Source organism: Phallusia mammillata, chromosome 3 (assembly GCF_965637545.1).
Source record: "Phallusia mammillata chromosome 3, kaPhaMamm4.hap1.1, whole genome shotgun sequence".
Taxonomy (NCBI): Eukaryota; Metazoa; Chordata; class Ascidiacea; order Phlebobranchia; family Ascidiidae; genus Phallusia; species Phallusia mammillata.
In genome coordinates this window covers 6,190,412-6,205,147 of record NC_137254.1, presented here as the reverse complement: position 1 = coordinate 6,205,147, position 14,736 = coordinate 6,190,412, and the positions used below count along the sequence as shown (strand labels likewise).

At 38.9% G+C, this 14,736-nt stretch overlaps 1 pseudogene; it reads right to left on the bottom strand.

The window, feature by feature from the left end:
• Window positions 1-9,585: 9,585 nt before the first annotated feature.
• Window positions 9,586-11,583, bottom strand: LOC145219334 (uncharacterized; annotated as a pseudogene).
• Window positions 11,584-14,736: the final 3,153 nt, after the last annotated feature.

Here is a 14,736-nt window from a genome sequence, read left to right as displayed (position 1 = left end):
GACTTTAACAATTGTTTTCACTTGGAAGTACATTATACTTATTTAAATTTACTGTCTAAATCGACTTAACTTACTTAACAGCAGGACACATTGCATAGACGCTCCCAGTTCTTCCATAAGCACGAAACTGAACAAAACCAGTCGGTAGAGGTTTTACACTTGGTGACAGCATCGAGTTAACCACTGAATCGTTCCCCATGGAAAATTGAACTGGTACTGAAAGATCGTCATCATCATAATAACAATCCGGGCCTGAAATAAAAAACTGAATAAATTGATAGCATAACCTAAGCCCGCGAAAAAAGCAGAATTTGTACTGTTTTTCAGGAATTGTACGGTTCTGAAATATCTACCCATGCAAAAATGGTGACATGTGTCAAAAGTTAGCATTATTGGTATTTAATGAAACTGAAGTTTTTCACTTACAAAAGTTGTCACTTTCCGAAATAATTTCCTATATTTTGTGCATTACATCTTTGATCTCTGTATCAGATGTCAAAAGATCATATTTTCTACAAAGGAAATGCGTTTTTGCAGTGGTCAAGTATTCCGATATTTGCAAAAAGATTGTGGTCAAATTGCTTGGGCAGTAAACATCAGTTTACCTTGAAAGCATAGTGTAACCAAAAAGTTAGTTGGACACAGCATCAATAATTATCCATTCAAAGTAATAGTATATTGCATATGTGTTGTCGTTTAATTATATTGATGGCATTTCGGATGAATTCCAATCCTGCGCGGTAAACAGCAAAACTGTTGTTACAAAGCATTTTTAAGAAATGTTGTTGGAATTAAATACGAGATAATTCGCCAAACCTATTAAAGTTGTACGAAAATACTGCCAAGACGAAACCAACGTACCAGTGGCGGCTCGTGTCTAAAATTTCTGGGGGTGCTGCTCCAATTTTTAGCCTTTATTGAAGAAATATGAGTTGGCAAAATATAGAAAAGCCACATTTTTAGTTTTCTAGTCATTGTTTTGTGTAGAAAAACAAGTAACACAAATCTTAATTAGCAACTCCATTGTGACGTAATGGTTGTGACGCAATAATGTACACGGGTGTAAACAGCAGACGGTATCATTGGGGAATTTTGTTTACTTGCACAGCGACGGGCCAAACTCAATAACATGCAGTAATAATGTGGCACAAAATCACACGTGACACAGACTCGAAACAAAGCGGTTGTAAATGCGGTAAAACACAACAACAGTATATAGAAAAAAATTATTAATAAATGAGTCGAAAAAGCTCGAAGTATTTCAAGTGGACAATATTTAAGTAAAACTGGTTATAACGATGACTACTAACCAACACACTTGCTATTCAGTCATTAATATGGTCATGTATCATTTAAGTACCTTATAGCCACAGTCAGCATTTTCAACATATTCCATTAAAGTTTGTGGACGGCTGCGGTAACCATAATAAAAAGTTTTCATATTATTACAAAGTTGTATATTACTTCAATGTCATGTTTTCATAATAGTAAAATGTGTATGTTAATTTTATGTGATGTACACTGTTATAAAATTCCAACAGGTTCGGATGAGCTGTGAGTTTTTAAGTGTGACGTCATAATGCCTTGGGGTAGGTCGGTGGGTCAAAGTGGGTGAAAGTTAAATCCCTTGTAAATATTCGTGCCAAGTTTCGAACCGAAAGCTCAAGTACATTTCGGATGAGAGACCGATATCTCGACCCGCTTCAAGCGGCCGAGTTAAGAACGGAAAAGCCTATATCGGCACCTGGTATACTTTCATGACCACAAATTCTCGACCTCGCTACAGCCAAAGTTGAGATCGCAGAAGGGCGACCGAGACATTGTTGGAAAGGCCTATCCTTCCTCTCCAGCTTGCACCCCCCCGCGTTGCACCCCCATGGAAGTGCGTCACCTAGCGATCGTTTGAATAAAGGTAGTTTTCGCATAAGTGTGACGTCACAATGCCTGGGGGTAGGTCGGTGGGGTCAAAGTGAGTGGAAAGTTAAATGCCTTGTGAATATTCGTGCCAAGTTTCGAACCGAAAGCTCAAGTACATTTCGGATGAGAGACCGATATCTCGACCCGCTTCAAGCGGCCGAGTTAAGAACGGAAAAGCCTATATTGGCACCTGGTATACTTTCATGACCACAAATTCTCGACTTCGCTACAGCCAAAGTTGAGATCGCAGAAGGGCGACCGAGACATTGTTGGAAAGGCCTATCCTTCCTCTCCAGCTTGCACTCCCCCGCGTTGCACCCCCATGGAAGTGCGTCACCTAGCGATTGTTTGAATAAAGGTAGTTTTCGCATAAGTGTGACGTCACAATGCCTCGGGGTAGGTCGGTGGGGTCAAAGTGAGTGGAAAGTTAAATGCCTTGTGAATATTCGTGCCAAGTTTCAAATCAAAAGCTCAAGTACATTTCGGATGAGAGGCCGACAAAGGAGTGCACCTCGACGAAGCTCGACCCGTTTCAAGCGGCCGAGTTAAGAACGGAAAAGCCCATGTCGGCACCTGATATACTTTCATGACCACATGGTGCAGAACCTAGCAGTTGTTTGAACCGTTAGCATTCCGTGTCACATGTCGTTGCTTGTATAATTAAATTTATTTATTGTAAGATTTAATTGCTTATTACATTTTTCGTTTTTTACCAACCAGCCGGCCAAAAATTTATGCAAACCAACAATCTTATTTGCTTTCCATGAAAATAACTTAAATCTAATCTTATAAACCCAATTGCTTCACAACCTACAGCACCACCACCACCACCACCACCACCACCACCACCACCACCACCACCACCACCACCACCACTCTGAGTGATCTACATGTAAACGTAAACAAGGAACTCATTTATGTTGACAACTGGATGCGGCACAACAAACTATCGCTTAACACAGATAAAACAATATTTTTACTGTTTTGTCCTTCCAAACGCTTAAACACGCCGAAGTTTTCGATTTCCATAGGATCGCAGCAAATACAGCGATCGACGGAAACTAAATACCTTGCAGTTTATATCGACGATCAGTTGAAATGGGAGAAACACATAGCTCATGTGGAGCCAAACCTAGCACAAGCCTGCGGTTTAGTGTTCAAGCTACGTGACTACTCTGCGACAACAGTATCTCCGTATTATTTACTACTCTTTTGCGAACCCCTATCTGCAATATGCCGTCGCGGCGTGGGGCAGCAGCCACACTGCACCAATTAAAACCAACAACATTAAACATAACAAAATTTTGCGAACTATCACTCGAATGCAGCCCTTACCGGTGTCGCGCAACCCAACTATATCATGACTTGTGTCTTCCAAAATGTAAAGATATTTACAAACATGAGATAGCCAAACTATTACATGCGTTTCGTACTGGTACACTACCTTCCATATACAACTCCATGTTCACGCATATTACGTCAGTACACCATCACAACACCCGAAGGGCTGAAAACTTTCATCCACGCGTAAACACCGCGTTCGGCACAAGAACAATTTGCCATCGAGGTTACCACACATCAAATCTCTGCATACCAGAACTCGTGCTAGTTTTCAATTTTTTTCTTTTGTGGTTTTTAAGGGGTGTTTTAGTTTTATCTTAGTGTGGTTTTACTTTTTTATTCTTTAGTATTGTGCCATGAAACGAGATTATACTTAGACATATACAAAAGACCGAAAAACTGCCGTAGGATTCGGTCTTTTCAGACCAACCGTCCGGGTCGAAGGCCAGCAGCACTTTTAACAGCGAACAACATCATAGATCTCGTCATCGATCTTACACAAGCTGCATGATGAGGAGATGCTCGACGGCAACATTCTCATTGTCGCAACGAACTGTCCTTTTGACACCCGGGTCTGTCAATGGGATCACAGGAAACGTTGCGAAGAACCGACCTTGTGTTTCCGTTTGGCGGATTTCATTTGGCCAGCAGAACCCGCGGGTACAACCGTCTCATCCAACCGGACGTACCCCGCTAGGCTCGTGCGGTCGGTTGCGATCCTACGGCAGGATAATGGAACTGTGATGATGAAGTGACTATGCAAACAAAATTTGACTTGTCTTGATCCAAAAAAGCTTCTCTATTTCCCAAATGTGAGCATTGTTTCATTGACATTTTTAAGACCGTTGAGTCATACGACTTTACAGTGACTAAATTCAACTATGGTTCCTCCAAGGGTTTTGTGGGAAACTATGCAAAACTTTGTCAAAGCCCGCTATTCCACATGTAAATTTCTACAAAAGATTGGATAACTTTCAAACAAATTGTTTCGCAAAACACCTAATAACAATGTAACTCGTCTACTCAAAATTGAGTGTTTGCATTGACACTTCTGATACAACATTTTTATTAAATAATGCAGACAGAGAACTGGTCTTAGTGAAAAGCCATCACACCACGTCAAGGTGCCAGTTGTTGTGATGGGAAAAATTTTGCCGGGCGGGATTTTTTCCATTTTCTCTAACACGAGGGCTCAGAGCTCAGGTGATACCGACAGGGTCGAGACCCGGAGTCGTGGCACCAGTCTTTCATCATAGCCGCTTGGGGAACTATTAACATTTATATCTGGTACAGTGGGTTGCTTGCAATGGCGTTAATGAGGTCGGCGAAATACTGCGACTTATCTCGCATACGTCGCCACATCCATTCGTCTATGTAAGACGGAATAAAATCCCGGTAAGCGCCGTTCATGCGTTTAAATTTGCGTTTGCAGTCACACCACAAACTTTCAATGTCGTTAGTGTGTACTCCGACTGGAGTCACAAAACGATGAGAATGGTTGACGGTTTGGTGTTGGTATTGTTGTGGCAAACCTGTAATTGAACAGCACAGCAATTACATAGCAAAACGTGTCAATAAAAACAAATTACTAGATAAGTGATTGTAAGCAGCCCATTCATCTGACCAGATTGTTGTCCCAGGGGCCACGTGTCGGACAATAACTGTTTCTAGCGTGGCACGATCCCGGCGTGGGACTAGTTCCAAAAAACACTCCCTGTACAAGAGTTTATTAGCCAAATAATATGCAATAGTTTTAGGTCTTACTTGGTCTGAAGATCAACGCCTCCAAAAACCCACTGTTCCCGTATTGGGCGCGCCTGTGCATTTGACCCGCGTTTTCGGCGTGCCACCAGACTTTCATCTATGGCCACAATGTGCCCGACTCCGCCAATCACGTTGGGCCTGGACAGGAGATCCTGCGTGCAGATCTGACGAAGGTGTTTACAATAAAAGCTTGTATCTACCGAATAAGCTTACTTCGCGAAGGAAATTGCACCAATCAACACAAATGGTCTTTGAGATTGACGCCTCTGCCATAATTACGTCTTGACAGACATCTAATGTCCAAAAATACATTAGTGTCACCAGTTGACGCAGGTCGAGATGGCTTTTCTCAAAATACGACCCTTTCCGGATGGAAACTAATTTTCTGCATGCCTGTTAAAACACAAACGAATCAATCCAAAAACAAAATAACTTTCAAAACTGTATATATCATGATAAACGCAATGCGGCAAAATTAAAACACAAAAACCATGGCAACTTTGGCTGTAGCGAGGTCGAGAATTTGTGGTCATGAAAGTATACCAGGTGCCGATATAGGCTTTTCCATTCTTAACTCGGCCGCTTGAAGCGGGTCGAGATATCGGTCTCTCATCCGAAATGTACTTGAGCTTTCGGTTCGAAACTTGGCACGAATATTCACAAGGCATTTAACTTTCCACTCACTTTGACCCCACCGACCTACCCCCAGGCATTGTGACGTCACACTTATGCGAAAACTACCTTTATTCCAACGATCGCTAGGTGACGCACTTCCATGGGGGTGCAAGCTGGAGAGGAAGGATAGGCCTTTCCAACAATATCTCGGTCGCGCTTCTGCGATCTCAACTTTGGCTGCAGCAAGCACCAGAACTACTGGCCATTTCGTGATCGTACGAAATGATTTTAATTTTGCAATCTTCTGCTCCTTGGATTTATGTGATTAAAAGGAACCCAATATCGTCATAATTCGGGTAAACATAGAAATCAGCATTCTGAATATGTTTTCATTCTGAATATGTTTTACACATTTTCGGGCGTTCTAAATTAACAGGATATTAAAAAACGTTAGGTTATTGCAGGAACAACGCCAACAACCAGTGTAAAAATGATTGTGATTGATTTTCTCAAATGATTTACCCTTTCTACAAACTAAAGATTGTTTGTCATTGTACCTAAGTGAGGAAGCGCAGGTCATCGGCGAGCGAGAGGTGTTTTGCATTAGCGAGTAAGTTTAGACGTTGAATAGATGTAGTTAGCGTGACCCGATTGACGTATTTTTTTGCATGACGTCATCCAAAGCCTTCATGACGTCACACACCAATTTTCAGCTTTCTGCGATGTGTATTTTGTAAAGTGGGAAATTTTCGTCGGGCGATAAGGAAAATGTGTGACGTCATTATGTGCGTGACGTATCCGTACTATGACGTAGTTGATCATATGTAAAGGTCATTGGTGTATGTACAGGCATGACGTAGTTATGACGTTGGGTCATGAAAGTATACCAGACCCTTCCATTACACGTTACAGATTATATTTGCCACACAAAAAAATAGTCATACAGCTTTTTATTTGCATCATAACTGACATATTCAACAACCACATTACATTTGTGTCAGAACTTGTTTATTCAACATATTTTCTTAATTTTTGTGTACAACTACTAATTGTCTGTAAGTTTCTTAACTGCTAAACTTGCTGCCTTATTTGGTGACAAATAGCTTATAATTCATTTTTTGAAGTACAAAACTCTGCAAGCTTTGAAAATTACAACACTCTCACTTAAATTTAAAACATATTATTCTTGGTTGCTTATTCCTACATGACATATTTGGAAATAGAAGATGTTTTATCCCAGTTTTCTTAACTTTTTATTCAGGTTTTTATTATAAAGGTTAATCGTGACTTTTCAAAGTGTTAGATGACGTTTTTCTTTTTCAAGGTGGTAGATACACTTTCTAATTCAATGATAACTGCAAAAACTGAAGCCCACTTACAGTCATCTTAAAAATTCACGACTAATCTTCAAACAAAAAAATTAAAATATGGCAAAAAAAAATGTTTAACTGTACTCACTGTCGAACTTAGAATATAGCAAACGGGTTTGGTTTTGGAGCACAATATAGACCCGGAACAGACAACACAACCACAGCGGCCGGTTCACACGCTGTGTGATTGCTGGAGCTGCGCGAGTCGCAGCACCCAGACGCCTATTTCGCCCGGCATGTAGCTTTTCCAAGTGCGCATGCGCACAAGTGCAAAACGTCGTGAAACGTCACGATTCGGCATGAAACTGGAGCTGCAGTTCCACCATAGATAACATATTATTGACATAATTTTTTTTTTGAATAAAAAAAATGCCGATCAAGGCGGAAATTATTCTCATAAAAATTATACTTAGGAATAAAAAATAAGTATCATGAAAGTTATCTGTATTGTTGTGGTAGGAATATTAGGTAAAAATATTTAGGGGGTGCTGCAGCTCCGCAACACCCTAGCACGAGCCGCCCCTGCATATGAGCATAATGACGGGTTATTTCCTGCGCTTGCAAAACGACACCAGTGACACATTAGATGCAAGCAAGACAAAAAGCAGCCACATTATAAGAATTTCGGCGCTCAAGGTCTTTTAAGGGACACAGACCACAAAACCTTGAGAGCTACATTCACATTTCACATGCAGTCATATAGTTTGTTGGTCGAACAATGCCACGTGATCGAACTTGACGATATGATTGGTCGAGCTGTGGTATGTAACAAATCGCCCACTTGGCGCGCCCGCAAAATTGTTATGACTTTATCAAGGAACGTTTTTTTTTCGCACAGTCCACTGAGTTTATACTGCATTGTGAATTCGTAATGCATTCCAATATGGCAAGGCGTAGAAAAATCCAGCTCGGGGTGGGATTTAAACTAACGAAAGGAGCTTTTCCTGGACTCGGGCTCTGCCAACTGAGCTACACAGGCCCAAGTCGAATCACAAGCACCGTTGCCTGTCTTGTATTCTGCACATGTCAGCTTCGTAATAGGGGATCGCCAGATCGATCAGTTAAGACACAAATGAATAGCTGTACCAGCCTGTGATGTAACAAATACGTTTTTGTCTATCTTCGACGCGTCAATCAAACAGTTCCATATCTATTGTCACAAATCTACAGGCCGTAAACTTTCTAGTTACGTGATAGTTAGCAAAAATAAACGCTACCTACATATTTAATAACTGGCTAAATATGGTATTGGGCCGGATTTAATATAACCGTTATATTAAAAAAGCGTTACAAGGAACAAGACAATCATTTCGTTTTAAATTCTAAATATCGTGCAACGATCATTACTGATGGCCAAACTTTTGTTTTTATTGAATTCACTTGTAATTAAGGAATAAAACATATTTTTAGTGACCTTGCGTTTAGTGAAGGTCACACAACCTACAGTCGGATGTTCATGCAGCCGCACACATGCAAATCAATTTTAGGCAATATTGTGGAGTTTTGCATTTGCTATTGTCAATTTAGAATTGCATTATCTCTATTGTTTTATGTTTAATAGTTAAGTCATGTAAAAAACAAACGTAAGGACACGTCAACAACTCATCATAAATCTAACACCTATTATGCAACGATTTTGTCACCTAAAAGTGCTCTTTAACCTGTGCGCACCCTACACTGTCAAAAATGTTGGGTACAAAATTTTAAAGTTTTGGGTAGTGTGTTTGTTTACCAAAAAAAGTGCGGAAATATTTTGGGTATCGTTAAAATTCACCCAAGTATAGTTGGGTAGTATGATTACCCAAAATAACTTCAATCAAACATTGGGTAGAAAATTGTACCACCCAATTGTGTGAGAAGTTTTTTTTGGGTAGTCGGCTTTTGTACCCAAATATTCAGCTCAGGTTTTGTACCCCAAAAAATAGTTTGGGTATGGTCAACGGGTACCCAAAAAAAATCGTTAGTGTTTTCAGATACTTGGGTATTGCTACCAGGGTTGCCAGATAAAAAACGCAGAAGAGTGCCAAAAACTCTCAAAAAAGCGCCAAACACAACAAAAAAGTGCCAAACCAAAACTGTTTGATGCCAAAAATACCGCCAAACCAATTTTACAGAAATAGCAGGATAACGAGTATTATCGGCTTTAAATATATAGCTAAATAGGTGTTATAAACTGATCCATACTTAAAATCTGGTTAGTAGAGAATTTATAATTATAATATCTACGTGTAACCGTTTACCAGTACTGTACACCATGCAGTTACAAAAATAGCAACTTTATTTTCCAGCACGGCCAGAACCAGAAAGTTTTAAGAGCACCACCTGGCGGTGTACATTTTTAATTAGTTTTACCAACAATTCTTTAAAAATCACTCTAAAAATATCGTTTTTGCCCTAAACCATGCATATGCACCAAATGCCGCCTTCAGGTTTTTGTTTACCCACAATTAAGCGTTTTACTTGGCGATGATACTTTTTCCCTAACATGGCCAGTATTGCCACAACCAATCAGTCTCCTGACACTCACTTTTATAACATGATTTATTAACGACGTTTAACGAAACAACAATAACAACAAGTTTGGTGACATTTTCACATTAAAGTTTCAAGACCAGTAACATCATTACTGCCATATTCAGTAGAATATATTTTATCTGAAGTAAAGTCATGTAACATTTTTGGCGATGCAACAAAGTCTTTACAACATTTACCAGACAGTATCAACTCCGCTCTGATTCTTACAATGGCATCAAGAAGGTACAACTGCATTCGATTCCTAGTTTTGGTTTTAATAGATGTTACAAGGGAAAAAATCCTCTCAACCACGGCGTTACTGACTGGCGTTATCAAGCAAGTTAGCGCATATTTAGCGAGCTCTTCATATCCCTCATGCTGACGTACACCTAGTCAAAAGCGTTCAGTGTTATCAGCAGGTAGCCCATTTTCTTTAAATGGATCTTCGTTGCTCCAGTTAACAAAAACAATTCTTCTGTATTGCTCCTCGATAGTTGCAAAACTGTCTTCAGGTATTAGATGCATAAATATGGTAAATCAGTAAAACGGGTTTGTGATATTTGATTTAGCACTACAACTGGGCTTAATTTCGATAAACTTTAAAATGTATCTTTTGCTGGCGGAAGACGGTTGAGAGACACCTAGACTTAACGGTTCCAATTTCTTCCTGGATAAAGGCGGTTCTCTTCTGCTGCACAAGTTTTTCGCATTCTGTTAAAAACTTCGCACCAAAATCAACTTCTTCGATATTTTTTTTCCTTCCACTTGAATCATACATTCGCGACTCAAGACAACGCTGATGTAAAAACAAATCTTGATATAATTGATGAGGGTCAGCCTTTGTATGCTGAAAAAGACTGTTTAATCTTTCAAACTCCTGTACAAGCGGTGTGGCAAATACAAAATACAAGTAATTTTTGTAGTCACACATCATTTCTTTCAGAACCCTGCATTTGTATTTTACATCTATTTTTAATGCGTGGCCGAGCTCATCCGAGGTAAAGTACGCTTTAAGTTCTTCCCAGTTCATCAATATATTGAACATGATTTTTCCCCGTACCAACCAACGAGTGGAGGATAGTTTTTTCAAAGGGCAAAGGAGCGCTTGAAAATTCAGAAGCGGCATTCATAACTGTAAACAATTCTTTAAAAGCTTCCCTTTCTTATTTAAATGAAACACTTGCGGTCTCTTAAAACTACTTAGCGGTCACCCAAACCAAACCATAAAAAAAACCTGTCTCTGACAACAGAAATCCGATATTGGATGGCAATTTGGAAACGGCGTGTTGAATGCCTAGTGCCAATGAATGACATACACATCTGAGCTGCACACATTGGGGAGACACAGCTTTAATTCTGGACCACACTGATGCGCCATCTGATGCGAAACCTATACAGTTTGTAAGGCTTTGACCACAACTTGTAACTTCGTGCGCAATTAATGTAAATATATTTTCTCCAGTAGCCTCCGAAACCGGAATTCAACTAAGAAATTTAGTAGAAATTTCCCGTTTTGTCTCACTGTAGAAGCGTACTAAAACACATATTGTTTTTGTGTTGTAACGTCAGTTGATTCATCAACAATTAGAGCAAACTTTTTATCACGAAGGTCTTCAACAACTTCGCTTTTCAGGCTGGGCGAAGTGAGGTTTTTAACTAAACATGTGCATTTACTTCTATGAAGCTTTATTTTTCCAAGAGTGCTGCCCTGACCGTGAGCTACCAATATTTCCCCTAGGTGATCGACTGAACGCATGGCACAATGACAAGTCATGCTTACGGCAAGTTGCAAAAAAGGATTCTTTGTCAGGTTAAGTGTAGCCTGTCTTTTAAATGTTATTTTTCCTGTGGTTTTCTGTCTCCTCGTGCTTTTTGAAATTACTTAACCGTGGCCCAATAGTACGGTGGCAAATCTTGCAATATCCGTTTTCCGAACCGTCAACAGCCTTCTTCAACCATTTAAAAGTGTCCTCCCACTTTCTGTTATACTTTCGCTTGCTGTCGTACGATGGTTTCCACTTTTTGCATGACATTGTTGAACTTTTTAAACTAAATAAACTCGATGCTACTTGCCGGCGCTGACACTTTCTCTGGAACACAAACTTTATGATGTCAAACAAGCTCTGCCTTTAGCCCACAATTAATATTTTGTTCTTAATTGTTGCATTGATTTGTCAAAAAGGGCTTGTGTGACGTATACGGGAATTCATTGAAACAGAACCTACCCATTGTAAGCTAGCGGATTTAAGCCATAATTTGTTGTATCAGAAGCGCAAACCTTTCCAAAAAAGCAAAAACGCCAAATAAAACAATTAGGTGCCAACCATTTCCATAAACCGCCAAATTTTACAAAAAATATCCGCCAAACCGCCAGTTGCTATTTTTGGTGCCAACTACTTTCAAAAAACGCCAATTTTGAGGTATTTGGCGGCAAAACCGCCAAATTGGCAACCCTGATTGCTACCCAAAAAATGTCTGTTATTGCAGCTGCAGCAAACTAATGCAAAATCACAACCATTGTGTTTCTCCCACATGGCAACCATGATCCTAAAATATTTTTTTTATTTCCACACAATTCAGTTAACTCAAATACATACAGGCAGAACATTTCAATGGCTCTAATCTAAATTTTGGACACACAAATTTCTCAAATACACCGAATGGGGAAACTATGCACAAAGGGTGAGGATAAAATAATTGTTTTTGAAGAACATACGCTTTCACTGATGTGGGTTCTACGGACCATGCATGATAATGTTCATTGTAATAATTAACACAAAGCAACTGCCCTACAAGTATTGGACCACATGATGAACTCAAATAAACAGCATCTACTGACAGGAAATCTGGCACCCCATCAGAACAAACATGTACACATACAACACAAGGTACAGAGTATGTTATCCCTTCAAATATGAGGTTGTCAGTTTTTTTAACATAAGTTTCATCAGTGGGGCTACTACTTGATCCAAACACATCACGTGAATTTACAGTTGTAAACTTTTTAATTTCGAAAGAGGATGAAAATATGTCATTTTCAATAATATTTGATGCTAATTTCACTTGGTGCTGGACAGCAATGGTGTGTGGAACATTAATGTAATTGTTACTCCTGGTGACAATTTGCTTTAAACTTTTATGCTTGGCCTCAAATCTCATGCATGAAAAATGTATTAAAGGACCAATTTTTTTAATTAATCTTGGATAGTGTAGTAAAAAATGCAATTTTGGCGTAATTGTTGCATCAGGATACCTGGCATGAAACATTTTAAAAAAACTTTGCAATTCTAACTCCAGTTCAGTTACTGTGGTCCCAGAAACAAATGGTGCGCAACATATGTCAACAATTCCACAAAACATTGTATATAACTCCCAAACTTCATCTTCATCAGGAATGTAGCTTCCAATCAACATTGGCAAACATCGGAATAGACACCAATATTGTGATGCTGACAAAACAATAAATACAGCAAAAATAAACTAGGTTGAACAAACATACACACATGCCATACCGATTTGGCGCAAATTTTTGTTTGAATCATCAATCAACTTGCCATAAGAAATATGAGATGGTTTGTTGTTTAGGTCAATACCATACTTGAAGCAATCAATTTTGTTATTCGGACAATCAAGACTAAACAGTCTTTTTTTAATTACCAGATTCTGTTTAAAAGAAAAAAAAGCTTAGGGCAAGATGTACTCATGATTATATGCTAACAATCGAACTACCTGTAAAGTTAGTTTAAGAATGTATGGAATTGCACCCTCAAATAAATCATGATGGACATCAGCAGCATAATTTTCTGCTGGATGAAAATACTGAGATAACAAAGGACATCGAAATTTTATACCGTGATGAGGTTTCCCTGTTGCCTGTGCTACTACTACTGACTTGTTGTACATTTCTGGGGTTCGTAGTTGACATTGTTTGTAGGAATTCTGTTTAAAACAATTGGAGAACACTTTATGCTAACAAATTTAAACACTTTGCAAACGAAAAGTTTTTATAATAGTTTACGTAATAAGCAACACATAAAAAGCCTTTTACCTTTGTCTGAATGTCATTTCCAGTGCACGTACAGTATCTTGATACGAATGTATTCAACCCTGAAAATCGCTCGGTAAAGCCTAGAAAGGAGTGTGCAGCTAAATTATCCAATGATATCTGTGCAACTGTCCCTCGAACAGTCACTTCTGAACCCTTATAATTGAACTGAACACCCATCTGCAAAACACACACACAGAAATATATATACATTGAGTTACAGTTGTCACTACATTTTACTTACTGTTTCAAGTTGCTTTATGTCCTGATTAAGTGGCTGCAAATTTTTTTCCCAACCAATCGGAGGGTGTTTTAAATCTTTAGTATAAAATAGGGTACTGAGAAAAATTCTAGTTACAGCTGATGTAAGTTTGGGGTGAGTGTTGAGTATCAAAAAATATATTGCACCTTGAAAGAGAAACAAAAAAGACTTGAATGCGAAATACAACAAACAAAACTGCTTATTGTACCCATATTGTGTGTGCCTGTTTTGGATCCAAGCGGGTTAACAACCTCAAATCCATCATAGTAAAATAAAAGTTGTAAGTTTGGTCTTGCTTCAGAAAAAAAGAGGATGCATTTTTGCATACTCTCCATGTGAAAAACTTTGGTATGCATCCACATCATCCAAATCCTCTTCTGATTCGATGATCTTAGTTAAATTTAGAGATGAATATTTTCCACGGAGCACACTTTGTATAATCTAATGCTGCAAATATACTTACCCAGTCATAGAGACTGGAATTTTCCAGCAATGTTTTTAAAAGTGCAATAAGTGAAATATACTCAAGTGAATGGTACTCCACGCCTTCTTTTGAACCATCTTTCGGACATTCAAATAATATATGTCGTATAGGAGTCTGTTTAAGTATACTTCAGTTAAAAAATACAATATTGGCAACCATGGCAAATCACACTTACCACCAATGTTGGAAGAAGTTTTTTTCTTTGATATTCAGTCACAATATCATGAAAGGGGTTGGCTAATCCCATTGCGAGTTGAAATAACTCCTTATGGCTTGAAGACAATGGTGGCGTTGCCTTAATTCCTCCTATTATAGTTCGAATACTCTCTTCTAGTAGGCCTTCCGCCCACGTTTCTACTAAATGTAAAGCCGACTCAGTCAAATTACAATCAACCTTTAATTTGGTTAGTGAAAGAGCCATTAA